Genomic DNA, 22673 nt, shown 5'->3' with positions numbered 1-22673 from the left:
CCCATCAGTATACAGATAGTATCCACACTGTAAAGTCATGCCTCCCCATCAGAATACAGGTAGTATCCACATTGTGCAGGCAAGTTTTCAAGTTTTCTCTATTGGTATATAGATAATATCCACACTGTGAAGTCATGCCTCCCCATCAGTATACAGATAGTATCCACACTGTGAAGTCATGCCTCCCCATCAGTATACAGATAGTATCCGCACTGTGAAGTCATGCCTCCCCATCAGTATACAGATAGTATCCACACTGTGAAGTCATGCCTCCCCATCAGTATACAGATAGTATCCACACTGTGAAGTCATGCCTCCCCATCAGTATACAGATAGTATCCACACTGTGAAGTCATGCCTCCCCATCAGTATACAGATAGTATCCACACTGTGAAGTCATGCCTCCCCATCAGTGTACAGATAGTATCCACACTGTGAAGTCATGCCTCCCCATCAGTATACAGATAGTATCCACACTGTGAAGTCATGCCTCCCCATCAGTATACAGATAGTATCCACACTGTAAAGTCATGCCTCCCCATCAGTATACAGATAGTATCCACATTGTAAAGGCAAGTTTTCAAGTTTTCTCTATTGGTATATAGATAATATTCACACTGTGAAGTCATGTCTCCCCATCAGTATACAGATAGTATCCACACTGTGAAGTCATGCCTCCCCATCAGTATACAGATAGTATCCACACTGTGAAGTCATGCCTCCCCATCAGTATACAGATAGTAACCACATTGTGCAGGCAAGTTTTCAAGTTTTCTCTATTGGTATATAGATAATATTCACACAGTAAAGTCATGCCTCCCCATCAGTATACAGATAGTATCCACACTGTGAAGTCATGCCTCCCCATCAGTATACAGATAGTATCCACACTGTGAAGTCATGCCTCCCCATCAGTATACAGATAGTAACCACATTGTGCAGGCAAGTTTTCAAGTTTTCTCTATTGGTATATAGATAATATTCACACAGTGAAGTCATGTCCTCCTTATCAACACACAGATACTTTGTACCAAGTATAAAACAGATGACTAACTTGGTTCTCAGCCAGACTGAAACTCCCCTAACTTTGAAATGACAGCATCAAGGACAGTTGGCACCATGAGGGCCTAAACAGTGTCAGTGTGTCCAGGATCAAGGATAGCTGACACCAAGAGGACCTCAACAGTGTTGGTGTGTGCCTGTGACACTGGCACACTGTGGTACTGATGTTAACTAGCATGGCAGACAGTACAAAACCAATGATAATCTTGGAAAGAAAGACAATGCATAAAGAGTTCTCCAGCAGGATAATTCTCTCTGGGAAGATTATGCTTCATGCTTGTCAACATTAGAGATTAAACGTTGATAATAAGTTATCCATATTCTGTACCTCTGGGTTTGGAATAGGAAAAATCACTGAGATCTACAAAGAATGTTAACAAACCTGTTTTAAGCATTTTTGCTACTATTTACAACTGAATCCAAATTTCCTTCAACATCTCACCTCCGTTTAGCCCCTGAGATATTTTTACTTTCAGATTAAATCTTTAACAACTCTAACATTTTTAATCATATTGAGAACAAATCAAAGATTCAGGTTCACCCCTCTCAGTGTTAGAAATAGCAAGTCACAAATCATGTATCCTACAGAGAAAAGGTTCAACGCCAACATAACTGTAACTTAAGTTTTTATTTTTTCAAGCATGAAAACATTTTCTCAAATAAACATGTTGTAACCATAATTTGAACCTTCAATTCATTAATCTAAAACTATAATGTCATGGTGTCATTAGCTAACAGAAAGCAGAACTTTGACTCTCAGTGAGGCCAGCATCCTCCAGCTCACTAGCCCTTGAAGCTAATGGCTAATGAGGAGACATTAGCACAATATTGGATTCACTAAATGTGACACAGGAAAGCCTGTATGTAAAGGTTAAAAGCAGCTGCCACTCACCCATCTTGAAAACCTATTTAAGGTTGGTAGTCTTCCCATCTCAATCTATATCTAAAATGTCATGTTGATCTCCTGGAATTTCACACTTGTGATCAGCCTTACAAGGACCATTTTGACATGATCTTTCCCAGCTTATGTGGACTAAGCTACACAGTAGAAAAGGAATAAGGTTTGTGCGCACTCTGTAGTCACAAGGCTAATGTCTGGTTGTCTGCAAGCATCCAGAAACATTTGAAGACAGCAATGGTCAAAGACATGCAAAAAGGCTGACAACTAGGAGAACCTTGGTTTGTAGGTAGACAACAATCAGTGACCAGGAGACTGTAGGACGGGTAGACAACAATCAGTGACCAGGAGACTGTGGGACAGGTAGACAACAATCAGTGACCAGGAGACTGTAGGACGGGTAGACAACAATCAGTGACCAGGAGACTGTAGGACGGGTAGACAACAATCAGTGACCAGGAGACTGTAGGACAGATAGACAACAATCAGTGACCAGGAGACTGTGGGACAGGTAGACAACAATCAGTAACCTTGAGACTGTAGGACGGGTAGACAACAATCAGTGACCAGGAGACTGTAGGACAGATAGACAACAATCAGTGACCAGGAGACTGTAGGACAGATAGACAACAATCAGTAACCAGGTGACTGTAGGACAGATAGACAACAATCAGTGACCAGGAGACTGTAGGACAGGTAGACAACAATCAGTAACCTTGAGACTGTAGGACGGGTAGACAACAATCAAAAACAAGGAGACTGTGGGCAGTTGGCTACAGATAGACAACAATCAGTAACCTTGAGACTGTAGGACAGATAGACAACAATCAGTGACCAGGAGACTGTAGGACAGATAGACAACAATCAGTGACCAGGAGACTGTAGGACGGGTAGACCAGGAGACTGTAGGACGGGTAGACAACAATCAGTAACCTTGAGACTGTGAGACAGGTAGACAACAATCAGTGACCTTGAGACTGTAGGACGGGTAGACAACAATCAGTGACCAGGAGACTGTGGGACAGATAGACAACAATCAGTGACCAGGAGACTGTAGGACAGATAGACAACAATCAGTGACCAGGAGACTGTAGGACAGATAGACAACAATCAGTAACCTTGAGACTGTGGGACAGATAGACAACAATCAGTGACCAGGAGACTGTAGGACAGATAGACAACAATCAGTGACCAGGAGACTGTAGGACAGGTAGACAACAATCAGTAACCTTGAGACTGTGGGACAGGTAGACAACAATCAGTAACCTTGAGACTGTAGGACGGGTAGACAACAATCAGTGACCAGGAGACTGTAGGACAGATAGACAACAATCAGTGACCAGGAGACTGTAGGACGGGTAGACAACAATCAGTAACATTGAGACTGTAGGACGGGTAGACAACAATCAGTAACCTTGAGACTGTAGGACAGGTAGACAACAATCAGCAACCTTGAGACTGTGGGACAGGTAGACAACAATCAGTGACCAGGAGACTGTAGGACAGGTAGACAACAATCAGAGACCAGGAGACTGTGGGACAGATAGACAACAATCAGTGACCAGGAGACTGTAGGACAGATAGACAACAATCAGTGACCAGGAGACTGTGGGACAGGTAGACAACAATCAGTAACCTTGAGACTGTAGGACGGGTAGACAACAATCAGTAACCTTGAGACTGTAGGACAGATAGACAACAATCAGTAACCTTGAGACTGTGGGACAGATAGACAACAATCAGTGACCAGGAGACTGTAGGACAGATAGACAACAATCAGTGACCAGGAGACTGTAGGACGGGTAGACAACAATCAGTAACCTTGAGACTGTAGGACGGGTAGACAACAATCAGTAACCTTGAGACTGTAGGACAGATAGACAACAATCAGTGACCAGGAGACTGTAGGACAGATAGACAACAATCAGTGACCAGGAGACTGTAGGACAGATAGACAACAATCAGTGACCAGGAGACTGTAGGACAGATAGACAACAATCAGCAACCTTGAGACTGTGGGACAGATAGACAACAATCAGTGACCAGGAGACTGTAGGACAGATAGACAACAATCAGTGACCAGGAGACTGTAGGACAGGTAGACAACAATCAGTAACCTTGAGACTGTGGGACAGGTAGACAACAATCAGTAACCTTGAGACTGTAGGACGGGTAGACAACAATCAGTGACCAGGAGACTGTGGGACAGATAGACAACAATCAGTGACCAGGAGACTGTAGGACAGATAGACAACAATCAGTGACCAGGAGACTGTAGGACGGGTAGACAACAATCAGTAACCTTGAGACTGTAGGACGGGTAGACAACAATCAAAAACAAGGAGACTGTGGGCAGTTGGCTACAGATAGACAACAATCAGTAACCTTGAGACTGTAGGACAGATAGACAACAATCAGTGACCAGGAGACTGTAGGACGGGTAGACAACAATCAGTGACCAGGAGACTGTAGGACAGATAGACAACAATCAGTGACCAGGAGACTGTAGGACGGGTAGACAACAATCAGAAACCAGGAGAATGTGGGACAGGTAGACAACAATCAGTAACCTTGAGACTGTAGGACAGATAGACAACAATCAGTAACCTTGAGACTGTAGGACAGATAGACAACAATCAGTGACCAGGAGACTGTAGGACAGATAGACAACAATCAGTGACCAGGAGACTGTAGGACAGATAGACAACAATCAGTGACCAGGAGACTGTAGGACGGGTAGACAACAATCAGAGACCTTGAGACTGTAGGACAGATAGACAACAATCAGTAACCTTGAGACTGTAGGACAGATAGACAACAATCAGTAACCTTGAGACTGTAGGACGGGTAGACAACAATCAGTGACGAGGAGACTGTAGGACGGGTAGACAACAATCAGTAACCTTGAGACTGTGAGACAGGTAGACAACAATCAGTAACCTTGAGACTGTAGGACAGATAGACAACAATCAGTGACCAGGAGACTGTAGGACAGATAGACAACAATCAGTAACCTTGAGACTGTAGGACGGGTAGACAACAATCAGTAACCTTGAGACTGTAGGACAGATAGACAACAATCAGTAACCTTGAGACTGTAGGACGGGTAGACAACAATCAGTAACCTTGAGACTGTAGGACGGGTAGACAACAATCAGTGACCAGGAGACTGTAGGACGGGTAGACAACAATCAGTAACCTTGAGACTGTGAGACAGGTAGACAACAATCAGTAACCTTGAGACTGTAGGACAGATAGACAACAATCAGTGACCAGGAGACTGTAGGACAGATAGACAACAATCAGTAACCTTGAGACTGTAGGACGGGTAGACAACAATCAGTAACCTTGAGACTGTAGGACAGATAGACAACAATCAGTAACCTTGAGACTGTAGGACAGATAGACAACAATCAGTAACCTTGAGACTGTAGGACGGGTAGACAACAATCAGTGACCAGGAGACTGTAGGACGGGTAGACAACAATCAGTAACCTTGAGACTGTGAGACAGGTAGACAACAATCAGTAACCTTGAGACTGTAGGACAGATAGACAACAATCAGTGACCAGGAGACTGTAGGACAGATAGACAACAATCAGTAACCTTGAGACTGTAGGACGGGTAGACAACAATCAGTAACCTTGAGACTGTAGGACAGATAGACAACAATCAGTAACCTTGAGACTGTAGGACAGATAGACAACAATCAGTAACCTTGAGACTGTAGGACAGATAGACAACAATCAGTAACCTTGAGACTGTAGGACGGGTAGACAACAATCAGTGACCAGGAGACTGTAGGACAGATAGACAACAATCAGTGACCAGGAGACTGTAGGACAGATAGACAACAATCAGTAACCTTGAGACTGTAGGACAGATAGACAACAATCAGTAACCTTGAGACTGTAGGACAGATAGACAACAATCAGTGACCAGGAGACTGTAGGACGGGTAGACAACAATCAGTAACCTTGAGACTGTGGGACAGATAGACAACAATCAGTAACCTTGAGACTGTAGGACAGATAGACAACAATCAGTGACCAGGAGACTGTAGGACGGGTAGACAACAATCAGTAACCTTGAGACTGTAGGACAGATAGACAACAATCAGTGACCAGGAGACTGTAGGACAGATAGACAACAATCAGTGACCAGGAGACTGTAGGACAGATAGACAACAATCAGTGACCAGGAGACTGTAGGACGGGTAGACAACAATCAGTGACCAGGAGACTGTAGGACGGGTAGACAACAATCAGTAACCTTGAGACTGTAGGACGGGTAGACAACAATCAGTAACCTTGAGACTGTAGGACAGATAGACAACAATCAGTGACCAGGAGACTGTGGGACAGGTAGACAACAATCAGTAACCTTGAGACTGTAGGACGGGTAGACAACAATCAGTAACCTTGAGACTGTAGGACAGATAGACAACAATCAGTAACCTTGAGACTGTAGGACAGATAGACAACAATCAGTGACCAGGAGACTGTAGGACGGGTAGACAACAATCAGTGACCAGGAGACTGTAGGACAGATAGACAACAATCAGTGACCAGGAGACTGTAGGACGGGTAGACAACAATCAGTAACCTTGAGACTGTAGGACGGGTAGACAACAATCAAAAACAAGGAGACTGTGGGCAGTTGGCTACAGATAGACAACAATCAGTAACCTTGAGACTGTAGGACAGATAGACAACAATCAGTGACCAGGAGACTGTAGGACGGGTAGACAACAATCAGTGACCAGGAGACTGTAGGACAGATAGACAACAATCAGTGACCAGGAGACTGTAGGACGGGTAGACAACAATCAGTAACCTTGAGACTGTAGGACAGATAGACAACAATCAGTGACCAGGAGACTGTAGGACGGGTAGACAACAATCAGTGACCAGGAGACTGTAGGACAGATAGACAACAATCAGTGACCAGGAGACTGTAGGACGGGTAGACAACAATCAGTAACCTTGAGACTGTAGGACAGATAGACAACAATCAGTAACCTTGAGACTGTAGGATGGGTAGACAACAATCAGTGACCAGGAGACTGTAGGACAGATAGACAACAATCAGTGACCAGGAGACTGTAGGACAGATAGACAACAATCAGTGACCAGGAGACTGTAGGACAGATAGACAACAATCAGTGACCTTGAGACTGTAGGACAGATAGACAACAATCAGTAACCTTGAGACTGTAGGACGGGTAGACAACAATCAGTGACCAGGAGACTGTAGGACAGATAGACAACAATCAGTGACCAGGAGACTGTAGGACAGATAGACAACAATCAGTGACCAGGAGACTGTAGGACAGATAGACAACAATCAGTAACCTTGAGACTGTAGGACAGATAGACAACAATCAGTAACCTTGAGACTGTAGGACAGGTAGACAACAATCAGTGACCAGGAGACTGTAGGACAGATAGACAACAATCAGTGACCAGGAGACTGTAGGACAGATAGACAACAATCAGTGACCAGGAGACTGTAGGACAGATAGACAACAATCAGTGACCAGGAGACTGTAGGACGGGTAGACAACAATCAGTGACCAGGAGACTGTAGGACAGGTAGACAACAATCAGTGACCAGGAGACTGTAGGACAGATAGACAACAATCAGTGACCAGGAGACTGTAGGACAGATAGACAACAAGCAGTGACCAGGAGACTGTAGGACAGGTAGACAACAATCAGAAACCAGGAGAATGTGAGACAGGTAGACAACAATCAGAGACCAGGAGACTGTGGGATGGATACTCAATAATCAGTAACCAGAAGACTGGAAAGAGGGTGTGGGTTACCACAGGTTACTCATAGGTTCAAAAACGCTAACACAGCATAGAATGTCATGCTGTGGTGTAACTGGCCATGCAGATGTGTTTGCACTTTTGTACAGCCTCTGAGGTCCAGGTTTCCATGATTTTTGTTACACACTCAATCCAAATTGCTTGAAGCAAGTCTGCAAACCATTAATGCCAATTTAATAGTTGCATATAATATTTCACAAGACGAATGAAAAACCCACACATATTCATGTCATAATTATTAATTGCATGCAGTTGTAGAAGGGTGGAAAGGTCTGGTTGCATAAAATATACAATTTAAAAAAAAATACAATAAATTAAATTATCAAATAGCAGAAGTACCATACACAATAAATTCCAAGCATGTTTTATTTACTATCAAGCTATATGTCAGGAAGCCTAGGCTGAGACACAAGCATGACAGGACTGACATCACAGCACGTTGTCATCTGTCAGACAGACTCATGTATAATGAGTGTCAGGAAGGCTCGACTGAGCCGCAAGCATGACAGGACTGACATCATGACACAATGTCATCTGTCAGACAGGCTTATGTAAAATAAGTTGAATCGACTTCATGCTTTACAAACACAAACTGACATTGCAACTGACATAACTGAAATCCCTCCGGGGTAACTAAATGTCATGGCCAGCATAGTGAGTGGGCATGCAGGATGAAGGAAACTGTACAAGTTGCCAGAACTGATTTTGATGGCTTATCAAGTTCAATATAATCACCAACATTTAAGCACAATCACCTACATTCCTCATGTACAATCATTAACATTCTTCCAGCACAATCACTATTTGTTTCATTACAACCAACAACAGTCATCAAGCACAATCATCAACAATCACAGTCACCAACATTCTTCCAGCAAAAATCGCCAACAGTCCTCAAGTACATTCGTCAGCACTCAATGTACAGAATTACCAACATTCTTCATGCACATAACCAACACCCTTCGTGCACATGACCAACATTCTTCATGCATACAGCCAACATTCTTCAAGTACAAAACCAACAATCTTCAAACATAAGAGACATTCTGCTTGCACAAAAAACAACATTCTTCATGCACATGACCAACATTCTGCAAACACATAACCAACATTCTTCCAGAACAAGAACAAAGCCAACATTCTTCCAGCACAACCAACATTCTTCAAGCACATAACCAACATACTACATGCACATAAACAACATTCTGCATGCACATAACCAACATCCTTCAAGCACAATGACAATCACAGCAACAGGTGTTTTTTGTGCTTATAACTGTATAATGTTCACGACTGCTTTGTGTGGAATAGCCAATATTCACAGAGATTGTATAATGCCGATATCGCATGCAGGCAACTCGCTAATAGGGTCTTCCTTGTGTGGCAGCGAGCAAGGCAAGGAGGGAGACAGCAGTGCTCAGCCTGGTAGTGGGCGAGGGAACAGGGCCTAACGAGGAGGTTTACGCTGAACACTGAACTGAGCAGAAGCACAGTCTAGTATGGTGGACATCACAGACTGTTATATGGCATCACTGTGAGTACAACTTGTGTGCATCAATAGTCAACATATGTGTAGACAACTGTCATACAATTGTCATTGGTTATGTACATGTACCAGCTGAAAGCTTATCAAAAGGGCAGTACATGTAGCCTTAACTGTCTGCTGTTCTTATCTATATCAAAGAGGACAATGATTTGAAAAAGTCTTGCATACTGAAGTTTCAAATATACAAGTTAGTAAATGGCATCCGTCAACTGTGTTAATGTTTATATGTGGAATTATAACTTGCAGGATTTGATGGACATTCTCAAAGGTTATATTGCAGAGGCAATATATTTCAGTATCATCAAATGCTTAAAGATTTATGATATTCGTGTTCTCTGATAATTCAAAGACTGGTGCAAATGAAACTTACATAAATATAATCTGGGTGTAAAGGTTATCAGTGAAGAAACTAGTGTATTTTTAGCTATATGTAAGGGTTGCTGGAATGCTTTGGATGACATGTGAATAGGATGGGTGAGTAAGGGAGTGAATAGTCTGAAACTGATAATTGTATATGGTTGGTGTGTTGTGGAGTATATTATCTTAGACTAATTTAAGTATAGGATGGGGTGTTGGGAAGGGTATAATCTCAGACTGATGTAAGTATAGCATGGGGTGTTGGGAAGGGTATAATCTCAGACTGATGTAAGTATAGCATGGGGTGTTGGGAAGGGTATAATCTCAGACTGATTTAAGTACAGGGTGGGGTGTTGGGGAGGGTATAATCTTAGGCGGATGTAAGTATAGCATGGGGTGTTGGGGAGGGTATAATCTTAGATTGCTATAGGTATAGGATGGGGTGTTATAGGATGGGATGTTGGGGAGGGTATAATCTTAGGCTGATGTAAGTATAGCATAGGGTGTTGGGAAGGATATAATCTTAGATTGATGTAGGTATAGGATGGGGTGTTATAGGATGGGCTGTTGGGGTGTTGGGGAGGGTATAATCTCAGACTGATGTAAGTATAGGGTGGGGGTGTTGGGGAGGGCATAATCTCAGACTGATGTAAGTACAGGGTGGGGTGTACGGAGGGCATAATCTCAGACTGATGTAAGTATAGCATGGGGTGTTGGGGAGGGCACAATCTTAGACTGATGTAAGCATAGAGTGGGGTGTTGGGAAGGGTATAATCTAAAACTGATATAAGTATAGGATGGGGTGTTGGGAAGGGAATAATCTTAGACTGATATAAGTATAGGATGGGGTGTTGGGAAGGGAATAATCTCAGACTGATGTAAGTACAGGGTGGGGTGTTGGGGAGGGTATAGTCTTAGACTGACATAAGTATAGGGTGGGGTGTTGGGGAGGGCATAATCTTAGACTGATGTAAGTATAGGGTGGGGTGTTGGGGAGGGCATAATCTTAGACTGACATAAGTATAGGGTGGGGTGTTGGGGAGGGCATAATCTCAGACTGATGTAAGTACAGGGTGGGGTGTTGGGGAGGGCATAATCTCAGACTGATGTAAGCATAGCGTGGGGTGTTGGGGAGGGCATAATCTTAGACTGACATAAGTATAGCGTGGGGTGTTGGGGAGGGCACAATCTTAGACTGATATAAGTATAGGATGGGGTGTTGGGGAGGGTATAATCTTAGACTGATATAAGTATAGGGTGGGGTGTTGGGGAGGGTATAATCTTAGACTGATATAAGTATAGGGTGGGGTGTTGGGGAATGCATATTCACTGACTGGGTGGAGGTGTTGGGAAGGGTACTGGATATATTCTTAGATAAAATTTGTATAGGGTGGGGGGGTGTTGGAAGGGTATAATCTTAGACTGATGTAAGTATAGGATGGGGTTGTTGGAGGGTTATATCCTTAGACTGATATGAGTTTTGGGTGGGCATATTGGGGAGGGTACTGGATATATTCTTAGATAAATATTTGTACAGGGTGAGGGTGTTTTGGAGGGTATATTCTCAGACTGATATATAGATTACAAATTAGTTTGCCGACTGTGGTCTCACAAACCTTCAGTACAAATAACCAGAAATGGTATTTCATAAAGTATATTGACAACATGTATCATACAGGAACTGACAAAAGGACAAAATGTGTCTGTGTATGGATATGTTTATACTGTGTATAGCTGTCTCCCCAGTGGGGGTGTTGTCAGAATCTGAAGTAATACATTCAGGTAAACCTGGTCTTACACTAGTGCTGAAAATATCTCATCTAGATCATTTGTTCTGATGATCTAAATCTTGCTGGATTAAAGTATGTGTCAGTTAAGGGCAGTGCAATTTGTGGTAGATATTGATTGTAAGTGAACCTGAGGTGCCGTAATGACAAACGTTGATTGCAAGCCTACTGCTTCCTTGGCTTGGCCAGAGGCACTCCTGATCAATGGGGAAGAAAAATAAAGACCATCTTCTCCTCATAGTATTGGATTTGGAGATGGCCACTTTAGGAGTGCTTCAGGCACACAGTCAGACTTTTATACTAGTCTGAAAGAGAGAGATTAAGTAGATGGCATAAGTGCTGCACATTTACATGGTTGTGCTGATGGAGCAGGTGCTGCGCCAGTTGCTCAAGACACTTGGCTCACCGAAGGAGTTTCACGGCCATTACTCTTAACGGCCCAGGAGGGAGGAAATGAATGTAGTGACAGTGTCTACCAGACATAGAACATCCCCAAGACAGACAGGCTAAACTGTCCAGGAACAAAGCCCTGACACTGTAGATGTAGTGACAGTGTCTGCCAGACGTAGAACATCCCCGAGACAGACAGGTTGAACTGTCCAGGAACACAGCTCCGACACTGTAGATGTAGTGACAGTGTCTGCCAGACCGTGGGCACATGCCCAAGACAGACTGAGTGGTTGAGAGGTTGAGTGAGTGGTTTAGTGAAGTGAGTGAGTGGTAGAGTGAGTGGTAGAGTGAGTGGTAGAGTGCGTGGTAGAGTGAGTGAGTGAGTGAGTGAGTGAGTGAGTGAGTGAGTGAGTGAGTGAGTGAGTGAGTGAGTGAGTGAGTGAATGGGGTGGGGTGTTGGAGAGGGTATAATCTTAGACTGATACTGTAAATCACAAAGTTTTTATGTCATGATATTTTTGCGAGTGGCGACCAACAGACGTTTTTGCATCACAATATTTTCGCGACTTGCCTAATTCTCAAAACATAGTTTGGTTTGACAGTTTCAAAGCTTACTTGCATCTGAAAGTTTTATCTGAAGTAAATCCAATCACATATTAAAGTTTGCCGCTAATCTTGAACACCATTTAGTGGAGTACTTCCGCATGTATGCAATCAGTGATGTTTTCCTTAAAACAACACTTGCTGCATAGGCCATATAAGCTTAAAACAGTTCAAAGGGACTAAATTAAATGGAATGACTCTTATAAATTGGCACTGATTAAGGACCAGTTTAGTCAGTGTTGGCGAAGCTGTTGTTCTCCAGATAAGTGTCATGGAAGCTATCCACGCCCGCTGGATGGTCTTGGCCTTTCAAACAGTCTCCAAAAAATGTGTGTTGCATGGTTAGCGCCTGTCTGGAGTATCGGACGTACTGATTGAGTGACTTTTGCTCAGGTATCCATTGTTTGACATGTGACCCCAGCGAATTGCGTCATGATATTTTTGTAAGCTTAAGTCATTCGCAATTTTTGCAAAAATATCATGCTCCTGCAAATTTAATGATTTACAGTATATGGATAGGATGGAGTCTTGTGGAGTGTATACTCTTAGGCTGATATAAGAATAGGATGGGATGTTGGGGAGTGCATAATCACTGACTGGGTGGAGGTGTTGGGAAGGGTACTGGATATATTCTTAGATAAAATTTGTATAGGGTAGGGGTGTTGGAAGTTTATAATCTTAGACTGATGTAAGTATTGAGTGGGGTGTTGGGGAGGGTATAATCTCAGACTGCTGTAAGTATAGGGTGGGGTGTTGGGGAGGGTATAATCTTAGACTGATATAAGTATAGGGTGGGGTGTTGGGGAGGGTATAATCTTAGACTGATGTAAGTATAGGATGGGGTGTTGTGGAGTATATTTTTAGACTGATATGAGTTTTGGGTAGGCATATTGGGGAGGGTACTGGATATATCCTTAGATAAATATTTGTACAGGGTGAGGGTGTTTTGGAGGGTATATTCTCAGACTGATATGTAGATGACAAATTAGTTTGCCGATTGTGGTCTTATGAACATTCAGTACACTGTAGATGTAACGTAGCTTACAGTGTAACTCAGTGAGAGTGAGTGAGTGAGTGAGTGAGTGAGTGAGTGAGTGAGTGAGTGAGTGAGTGAGTGAGTGAGTGAGTGAGTGAGTGAGTGAGTGAGTGAGTGAGTGAGCGAGCATGGAACCTGTTGGTATAATCAAGTCAACCTGGGACCCATGTTTACTGGGACCTGTCACAATGTAGGAATGTATGTCTACATACCAACATGAAGTATACAATACTGGGCCAACAATGCCATCATCTTGCTCCATACTGCTGAAAACAGGGTCCTCAAGCTTTTGTAACGACTTGTGTCATTCTGGCATGCCAGATGGTGTCTTGTACCCCTCTTGTGACCATGTTTATGACTAGGTGTCGTGTAAGCGCAAACGGGCATGAAGATGAAAACAGCCTATTACCATTATCAAGGAAAGATAACTCTGAATATCCAATCATGCTATTAGAATATCCTACATCCTGTGAGCAAAACAGCAATATGGTCATTCCCCTTGCAAATATGTTTCAGTGTTGAAAGTTGTTCATCCTTTAGGCCAAAGTTTATGCTTAAATTGCACTTTGTATAGTTTAGCGAACTTTCAAAGTTCAACAGTTCCACCATTTTCATATTCTGAAATGAGTTTTACTGCGCACAAATTTATTGGTTTGCCATGATTCTTGGCAATGTTGGCATACGATGACGTACAAGTCTTTTTGTAGGTCACAGAAACAGACGAGTAGTTACAAATGGGTCCTCCAGCCCTAACAGTTATGAAACCTGGTGCTCATGTTAACAATTATTATATGTTATTGCCAGCAATTGTGGCTAATGAGCCAGGGAAATAGTGAGAACCATTTAGGCATTAATAGTGGAGAAGTCATGTGCACCTTTAGGGGAAGTACCACAAGCAGACATTGTCTGATGACATGGTCCATCCATGTACAGCAATTATAAGCATCTAGTGTTGGTTAAGGGGCTAATACAGACAAGCATATATGTGAGGGAAGATGGTGTGGAAAATATGGCCTCTGGTATAGATCTCTGTCTGGGAGCCGCTAATGTGTTGCTGAGCATGAATCCTAACAATTGGAAGTCTTGGGAAGTATTTACTGAGGATTGAGTATCATGAAATGAATTAACTTGCTTTTGTTTGTTTTGTTCTATACTTATAAACCATCTTCAGTGGAAGCTGTCATAACCGGCATCTGTCCAATAAGGCAAGTTGTCAACACCGGCATACAATCTCAGCTCCATCCATGGCTTGTACATTTACCATCAGCTCTACAATCCAGCACTTTGTCTTAACTGGATTATTTCTTCAGTCCCAATGAGTGCTGGTTTAGACAGCTTCCACTGTACATGATAACTGTCTTCAAATAATTAAGTTTGGACCAGTTTACTACATAAACAAAGCATGTAGCTCTAAAGATACCACACATATAATGCACATGGCTCCAGATATACCACACACACACATGATTCCAGATGTACCACACACACACAATACACCTGGCTCCAGATATACCACATGCAAACACAATACACCTGGCTCCAGATATACCACTCATACAGTACAGCTAGCTCCAAATATACCACACACACTATACACCTGGTTGCAGATATATCACACACACAACACACTTGGCTGCAGATATACCACATACACAATATACCTGGCTGCTGACATAACATACACACACAATACACCTGGTTCCAGATATACCACACACACAATATATCTCACCCTAGACATACCACACACAATACACCTGGTTGCAGATAGACCACACACAATACACCTGGCTGCAGATAGACCACACACAATACACCCGGCTGCAGATATAACATACACACACACTACACCTGGTTCCAGTTATACCACACACACAATACACCAGGCTCCAGATATACCACACATGCAATACACCTGGCTAAAGATATACCTCACACACACAATACACCTGGTTCCAGATATACCTCACACACAATACACCTGACTCTAGATATAACACACACAATACACCTGGCTTCAGATATACCTCACACACACAATACACCTGGTTCCAGATATACCACACACACAATACACCAGGCTCCAGATACACTACACACACAATGTGCCTGGCTCCAGATATCATACAATACACCTGGCTCCACGTATAACACATAAGAAAGCATGTTTTGGAATTACTAATAATAAAGATAAATGAATTATGAGAAGTGATGCGAGTATGTGAGCAGCATCAGAATAAAGTAATATTTCATGTAGCTCTACAGCATTATGGGCAACAGTGAAGCATCTGTGTGTGGCATTTTCAGAATAGTTTGAGTGTGTGAGTTTTAGCTATATGGCAGTTGTCTGTTAATAATCAAATCAACAGCATCGATCTATGCATATGGGATACGATGACATATGTCAGCCAAGTCAGCGAGTCTTCCCACCAAATCCTGTTAGTTGCCTCTTCCGACAAGCACTGGTTAATGAACATCAAATCTACCCTGCATCTTCATGTTGGAATAATGTGAGTGTTACATGTGTGGGCGTGTGTGGAATCAGAATAGCAGGGTGAATATCACATGTGTGTGTGTAGCATTTGGAAAGCCAGTGAATGTAGAATGTATGAGGACCTATTTGATACTTTGAGCAATTTCCAAACTAGGGGACTAATTTGTCTCAATTTCTTATGACTCATTACTTCTGCTAGAAAACTGTGTGAAAACTGGAACCACAAGTAATTAATGTAAGCCTTGTGTTATTGAGTTACAAGATGGCTACAGCAGATAAATGGTGATGTTGTTGGACATCAGCACTTTGAACAACTGCCTAGGTAGTAAACTAGAGACAAAAACTCGGCCAGTTCTGGAGTACTGGAGCTGCAAGGGTCCCAGGGAATAGATGCTAAATGCTGAGATTATGAATGAGCCTGCAGTGGCAGTGAGATTTATGGGACGTCCAGATGGTCTGCAATGTCCACTGGAGATATGAAGTATCCACATGCAGTACAGTGAGTGGCTGGATGATACAGTGTTATGCCACCTTGAACAATACTGCTGATATCATGGTGTGTCATCTTGGTGTGAAAGCAAAGCATGCAGTGATAAAATCTCTGATGTTTACCACTTTCATGAAATCTACATTTACAACTATATTGTTAAGAAAAAAAAAACATTATCAAACTTCATAGCCACAAACACCACCACCATGGTAGCATACGTTTAGCAGCAAGAAGGAACTAAATTACATTTGCTGATTGGCAGACTCCATCAACTGCCAAATGGAAAATGAATATCTTAGCAGACAGCTTTTCATGTCAAGAGAAGACAGTGACAAATGATCACTTTACCTAGAAATATTCAACTGAACATGACATAATGGTGTACTCTGCAAGTTAACCTCTTGTCTGAAGATGTGTCATCCAATCCATGTCAGCCCAGTACCAGATCCAGTGCTCCCTCTGTAGATTTGGCTAATGTTATCATCCCTCTGTTATGACAAATTATGAAATAATTTCATAGAGTGGAGGTGATGGATCAACCTGGAAGATATAGCTGTAACTATTCCCATGGTAACAGTGGTTTTGCTCCATCTTCGTCAAGATAAAAACTTGGGTACGGGTCGGTCTTAATTCTAGATGGATTATCTGCCAGTCACCATCCTGCTATTAACAGACTAATGGAAGCTCTCACTTGGAAGATGTCAGAGGACCAAAGTAAAATCTCTCAGTGTTATTAACAGACCCTCTTAAGCCCTTTACCAAAGCCACATTACACAGGTTATGAGGGAGACAGCCCTTTTACCTGCAATGGCCCAAGCAGCCAGTGTGTCTGAATTACAGACTGGACTTTTCAACACTATGCATGTTGAAGAGTGGAGCACAGACATTGTAAGATCCAGGGATTTGTTGCCTATGACTAATTCACATCTCTTGGATCACATGGTCACAGACATTTCAAAATTCCTCCTTAAGCACCATCAGTGAACTAACTATCAGATTGTTCACTGTGTTCAATATAGGACATAATATTCTCTAAGCTACAGGAGCTCATGAGACATAAAAAGAGACAATACAGATTTCACAATTGGCAATGGTAGCAAGTATGTCACAGTCAACCATAGCTAAATTCTAGAGATATGCTCCGGATTCACTAACAACACGCTTGCTCTGACCATGAAATTACAGCTGTGCCATCAAGTAACTTACCCTTGTACAAAGTTTTGACAGAGCATCTTGCATAGTGTGGTCATTAGTGTTGCACAGAATGTTCAACAACTATCATCTTCATGATGTTCTGCCAGACCTGGAAGGGATATGCTCCCTTGGTCCAATAAGTGTCTGTTCAGTCTGTTACCAGACAATAGTTCCTTATTTGTGAGAAACTATTAGGGTCTGGTATCTGCAATGTAAAATGTCAAAAGACAATAGATTCTTCTAGCCCTCAGTACAGGTTACCTACCTGTAGTTCTGAAATCACAGTAGTTGGATTGAAATAGATGTCAGGTTCAAGCAATGTCACGGTTTGCAGGTCACCAGAAGTGACATCATAATCACAGAGACATTACTTCCAGAAGATATCACAACAGTCATAAACAAAGTAAGCAAAAACAAAAATGAAATCACATTCAGGAAGTGACAACATTCAACAGGAAGTGATGTCATCAATGGGACCAGAAACAGCATCACAGTAACCCTAACTTAAGAGGTGTCTGACTGTTTTATAAATTTTTGGTATGCCAATAGCATGCTGTAAGGTTAGTCAGGATACACAGGTGTCACTTTTTACTAATATTTTTAAGGAATGAATCCATAGGAATGTCATCCTACCTATTCTACCCAGCTACACTGGGAGTACCCCTGTCCCCAAAACAACTGTCACCTGTGGGATATTCTGGCAATGGTGTAATAGATGAAGCACATTTTAAGAAATGTTAGTTATCTGCGTTACTACTGTAGAATACTACATCTGTTAGAGTGAAATGACTCTACCACCCTATCCATTTATCTGACTCCTTGTGATGATCGTTTGAAAAATACATTTTTTTCCTGGTTTTGCTGATATGAGAGATGATTAACAGTATCTTGAGACAAGAGAGATGGTTTTTATCATATGAACACCTGTACCTTTTGGAGAACACTTCAAAATTGGTTTCCAAATATCCCAGCAACATTTAAACAAGTATTGATTTGCAATGAGATGTCAGTTAAATCATTAGTTGTATGTACATGGATGTCTGATACAACATTGTGTCCGATCCATTTACCAATCAATATCCAATAATAACATAGACCAACTCGACAGAGTCTGGGAAATGTGTTGAAGCATTGCCTAGCAACATTGGGATTACTTCTACAGCATGGTTTCAACAGCCTATGACAGACTGTGATAGTCTACACTAGGTAGTCATTTAATGTGCAGCATCATTTAAACTGTCACTGACATTACATGGATTATTAGTCCTGGCGGGATTGGTCAGAAATTTGTAGATTTGCTGTTGTAACCTGTGACGTATTGTGGATGAAGTTTAAAACAGGTGAGTTTTACATTGTTAAACTCTCCCAAGTGATCTCAAAGTGACCTCCATTGTAGAGGTTGGGCTATAACTGGAGGAGGTGTTAATGCGTCTTCATACTGAGTGCTTGATGGAAGCTTATTCAATAAATGATCATTAGTCTTGTCGTAAACATACTTCCTTTAGATAATACATGATAACTCTATTAACATGACAACCCTGTGATCAGGACATCATTTATGTATGACAATTAAGCAATGTTGTTGTGCTGCTGTCCACTAACATCAGTGGTGAACCTACATGATAAACTTTGTATGGGCTGATTTGCCATGTTCTATTCTCTTAATCAAAAGACCATAATTTCATTGGTCTTTAATAGATGAATTATCAAGACAGATAATAGCTATACCATAAACATGTATAGGTATATTCCCAACAGACAGACAGACAGACAGACAGACAGACAGACAGACAGACAGACAGACAGACAGACAGACAGACAGACAGACAGACAGACAGACAGACAGACAGACGCCTCACCCCATATTAATATATACATAAAATACAAGACATATGAAATACATAAATACATAAAATGGGAGAAAATGTTTATATCTGTATTGAGGCGATGAAAGTCAAGATATCACTGGAATTACATTACACGATGGCTAGAAAAAGATAGAAATAGTACTGTTGTTGATTTATTCATTTTCATTTATTCATTTTTTTTCAGTGTGTGTAATTTTCTCCTGAAACATCATTACTTTGTTCTTTGACATCTTTGATGTGGACCTGTTCATGAATCATCTGTCTAAGAATGTCTTTTTTTTTCAATAACATTGCAAAAAATATTTCATAATTCTAATTCTGTCAGGAATAAGTGCTCGTTTGGTATTCTGTTCTATGGTGTTGAATGGGTAAACGTGTTATTGTGGATATAAAAAGGAAAACAAACATAGGTTTCAGAATGGTGGTCAGAATAATCTTTATTAGATAATATTCTCTGTCTGAAACTGTAATGCCAGATGTCTTGTGGTATGAGTTGACCATGACCCATCGCAGGCGGTTGACTTATGTAGGAGACATACCATTTTCACACTGATTTTAAGGGTCAAGGTAGGGGGTCTGCTTATCTATGGGGTCAGCTTACAGTAATGTACAGTATTTTGACAAACATCAAGTGTCATTTGCATTAATAAAAGAATGAGAACCAGTCTTACCTTTACCCCCATGATCTAACTGCAACAACTTGGGTCTGAACCATCATCTAGCAGAAAACTGACAATACTTTGGACATACTTCATTTTGACTCTGTTCATGAACAGATTGTCTTTATACTAGCAAAACAAGTTCTTTCAACCGTACCAAAATCAAAATTGAAAAAATGTGGACTGTTTTGGCAAAATCATGCATTATCATAATGTGTACAAATGCATTACCCATGATGCCTGTCAAACTCGATCTCAGATATAGCATGTGTAAAATCCCTTTTTTAAGAAATTCGTCATGCATTCACCGAACACTTGGGACCTTGGAAGTGTGAAAACCAACTTTGTTGATGGGTAAACGTTGTAAATGTTATGCCATGTCTCTCTCAAAATGAGCTGTTTGCGTGCTGATGGAATACTTGAAACCTGAATTACACAAAACGTTTTTGGCTTGACATGTAGGCATTCATCATAACTCCCTACAATCACTCTTGGGCAAATGGCAACACCAGGTATTGACCATGGCTTTGACATCCAAACACAAGTAATATCAGCAAGAAAATCATCTCCATTTTAATTCCTTGCAGTTAGAGCAGGCTCTAGAACTGTGAGGTATAGACTGCAAGAGCATTTGGCAACATGGCTAGCCTGACCATGACAGCAACCAAAGGTCATTAAGTTCAACAACTGAGCCACTCATACTCATGCAGAGCATACTGTTTACAGAAGAACCTTTACACCCACTTTAAACAACAAGTAATATTGTTTACAGAAGGACCTTTACACCCACTTTAAACAACAAGTAATATTGTTTACAGAAGGACCTTTACACCCACTTTAAACAACAAGTAATATTGTTTACAGAAGGACCTTTACACCCACTTTAAACAACAAGTAATACTGTTTACAGAAGAACGTTTACACCCACTTTAAACAACAAGGAATACTGTTTACAGAAGAATGTTTACACCCACTTTAAACAACAAGTAATACTGTTTACAGAAGGGCCTTTACACCCACTTTAAACAACAAGTAATATTGTTTACAGAAGGACCTTTACACCCACTTTAAACAACAAGGAATACTGTTCACAGAAGGACCTTTACACCCACTTTAAACAACAAGGAATATTGTTTACAGAAGGACATTTACACCCACTTTAAACAACAAGTAATACTGTTTACAGAAGGACCTTTACACCCACTTTAAACAACAAGTAATATTGTTTACAGAAGGACCTTTACACCCACTTTAAACAATAAGTAATATTGTTTACAGAAGGACCTTTACACCCACTTTAAACAACAAGTAATATTGTTTACAGAAGGACCTTTACACCCACTTTAAACAACAAGTATTACTGTTTACAGAAGAACGTTTACACCCACTTTAAACAACAAGGAATACTGTTTACAGAAGAACGTTTACACCCACTTGAAACAACAAGTAATACTGTTTACAGAAGGGCCTTTACACCCACTTTAAACAACAAGTAATACTGTTTACAGAAGGACCTTTACACCCACTTTAAACAACAAGTAATACTGTTTACAGAAGGACCTTTACACCCACTTTAAACAAGTAATACTGTTTACAGAAGGACTTTTACACCCACTTTAAACAACAAGTAATATTGTTTACAGAAGGGCCTTTACACCCACTTTAAACAACAAGTAATATTGTTTACAGAAGGACCTTTACACCCACTTTAAACAACAAGTAATACTGTTTACAGAAGGACGTTTACACCCACTTTAAACAACCAGTGATATTGTTTACAGAAGGACTTTTACACCCACTTTAAACAACAAGGAATACTGTTCACAGAAGGACCTTTACACCCACTTTAAACAACAAGTAATATTGTTTACAGAAGGACCTTTACACCCACTTTAAACAACAAGTAATACTGTTTACAGAAGGACCTTTACACCCACTTTAAACAACCAGTGATATTGTTTACAGAAGGACCTTTACACCCACTTTAAACAACAAGTAATACTGTTTACAGAAGGACCTTTACACCCACTTTAAACAACCAGTGATATTGTTTACAGAAGGACCTTTACACCCACTTTAAACAACAAGTAATACTGTTTACAGAAGGACCTTTACACCCACTTTAAACAACAAGTAATACTGTTTACAGAAGGACCTTTACACCCACTTTAAACAAGTAATACTGTTTACAGAAGGACTTTTACACCCACTTTAAACAACCAGTAATATTGTTTACAGAAGGACCTTTACACCCACTTTAAACAACAAGTAATATTGTTTACAGAAGGACCTTTACACCCACTTTAAACAACAAGTAATACTGTTTACAGAAGGACCTTTACACCCACTTTAAACAACCAGTGATATTGTTTACAGAAGGACCTTTACACCCACTTTAAACAACCAGTAATATTGTTTACAGAAGGGCCTTTACACCCACTTTAAACAACAAGTAA

General features: G+C 41.2%; 1 protein-coding gene across 1 annotated transcript in view; it reads left to right on the top strand.

Annotated features, from left to right (window-relative positions):
- Positions 1-9162: 9162 nt before the first annotated feature.
- LOC137274195 (serine/threonine-protein phosphatase with EF-hands 1-like) overlaps positions 9163-22673 on the top strand; it is a 44368-nt gene continuing 30857 nt past the window's right edge. The window contains exon 1 of the mRNA XM_067807249.1: positions 9163-9327. The gene's annotated coding sequence lies outside the window, so the exon portion shown is untranslated. The remainder of the gene's footprint in view (positions 9328-22673) is intronic.

The sequence above is a fragment of the Haliotis asinina genome, chromosome 2 (genome assembly GCF_037392515.1).
Source record: "Haliotis asinina isolate JCU_RB_2024 chromosome 2, JCU_Hal_asi_v2, whole genome shotgun sequence".
NCBI lineage: Eukaryota > Metazoa > Mollusca > Gastropoda > Lepetellida > Haliotidae > Haliotis > Haliotis asinina.
This window is presented reverse-complemented; position numbering and strand designations above follow the sequence as displayed.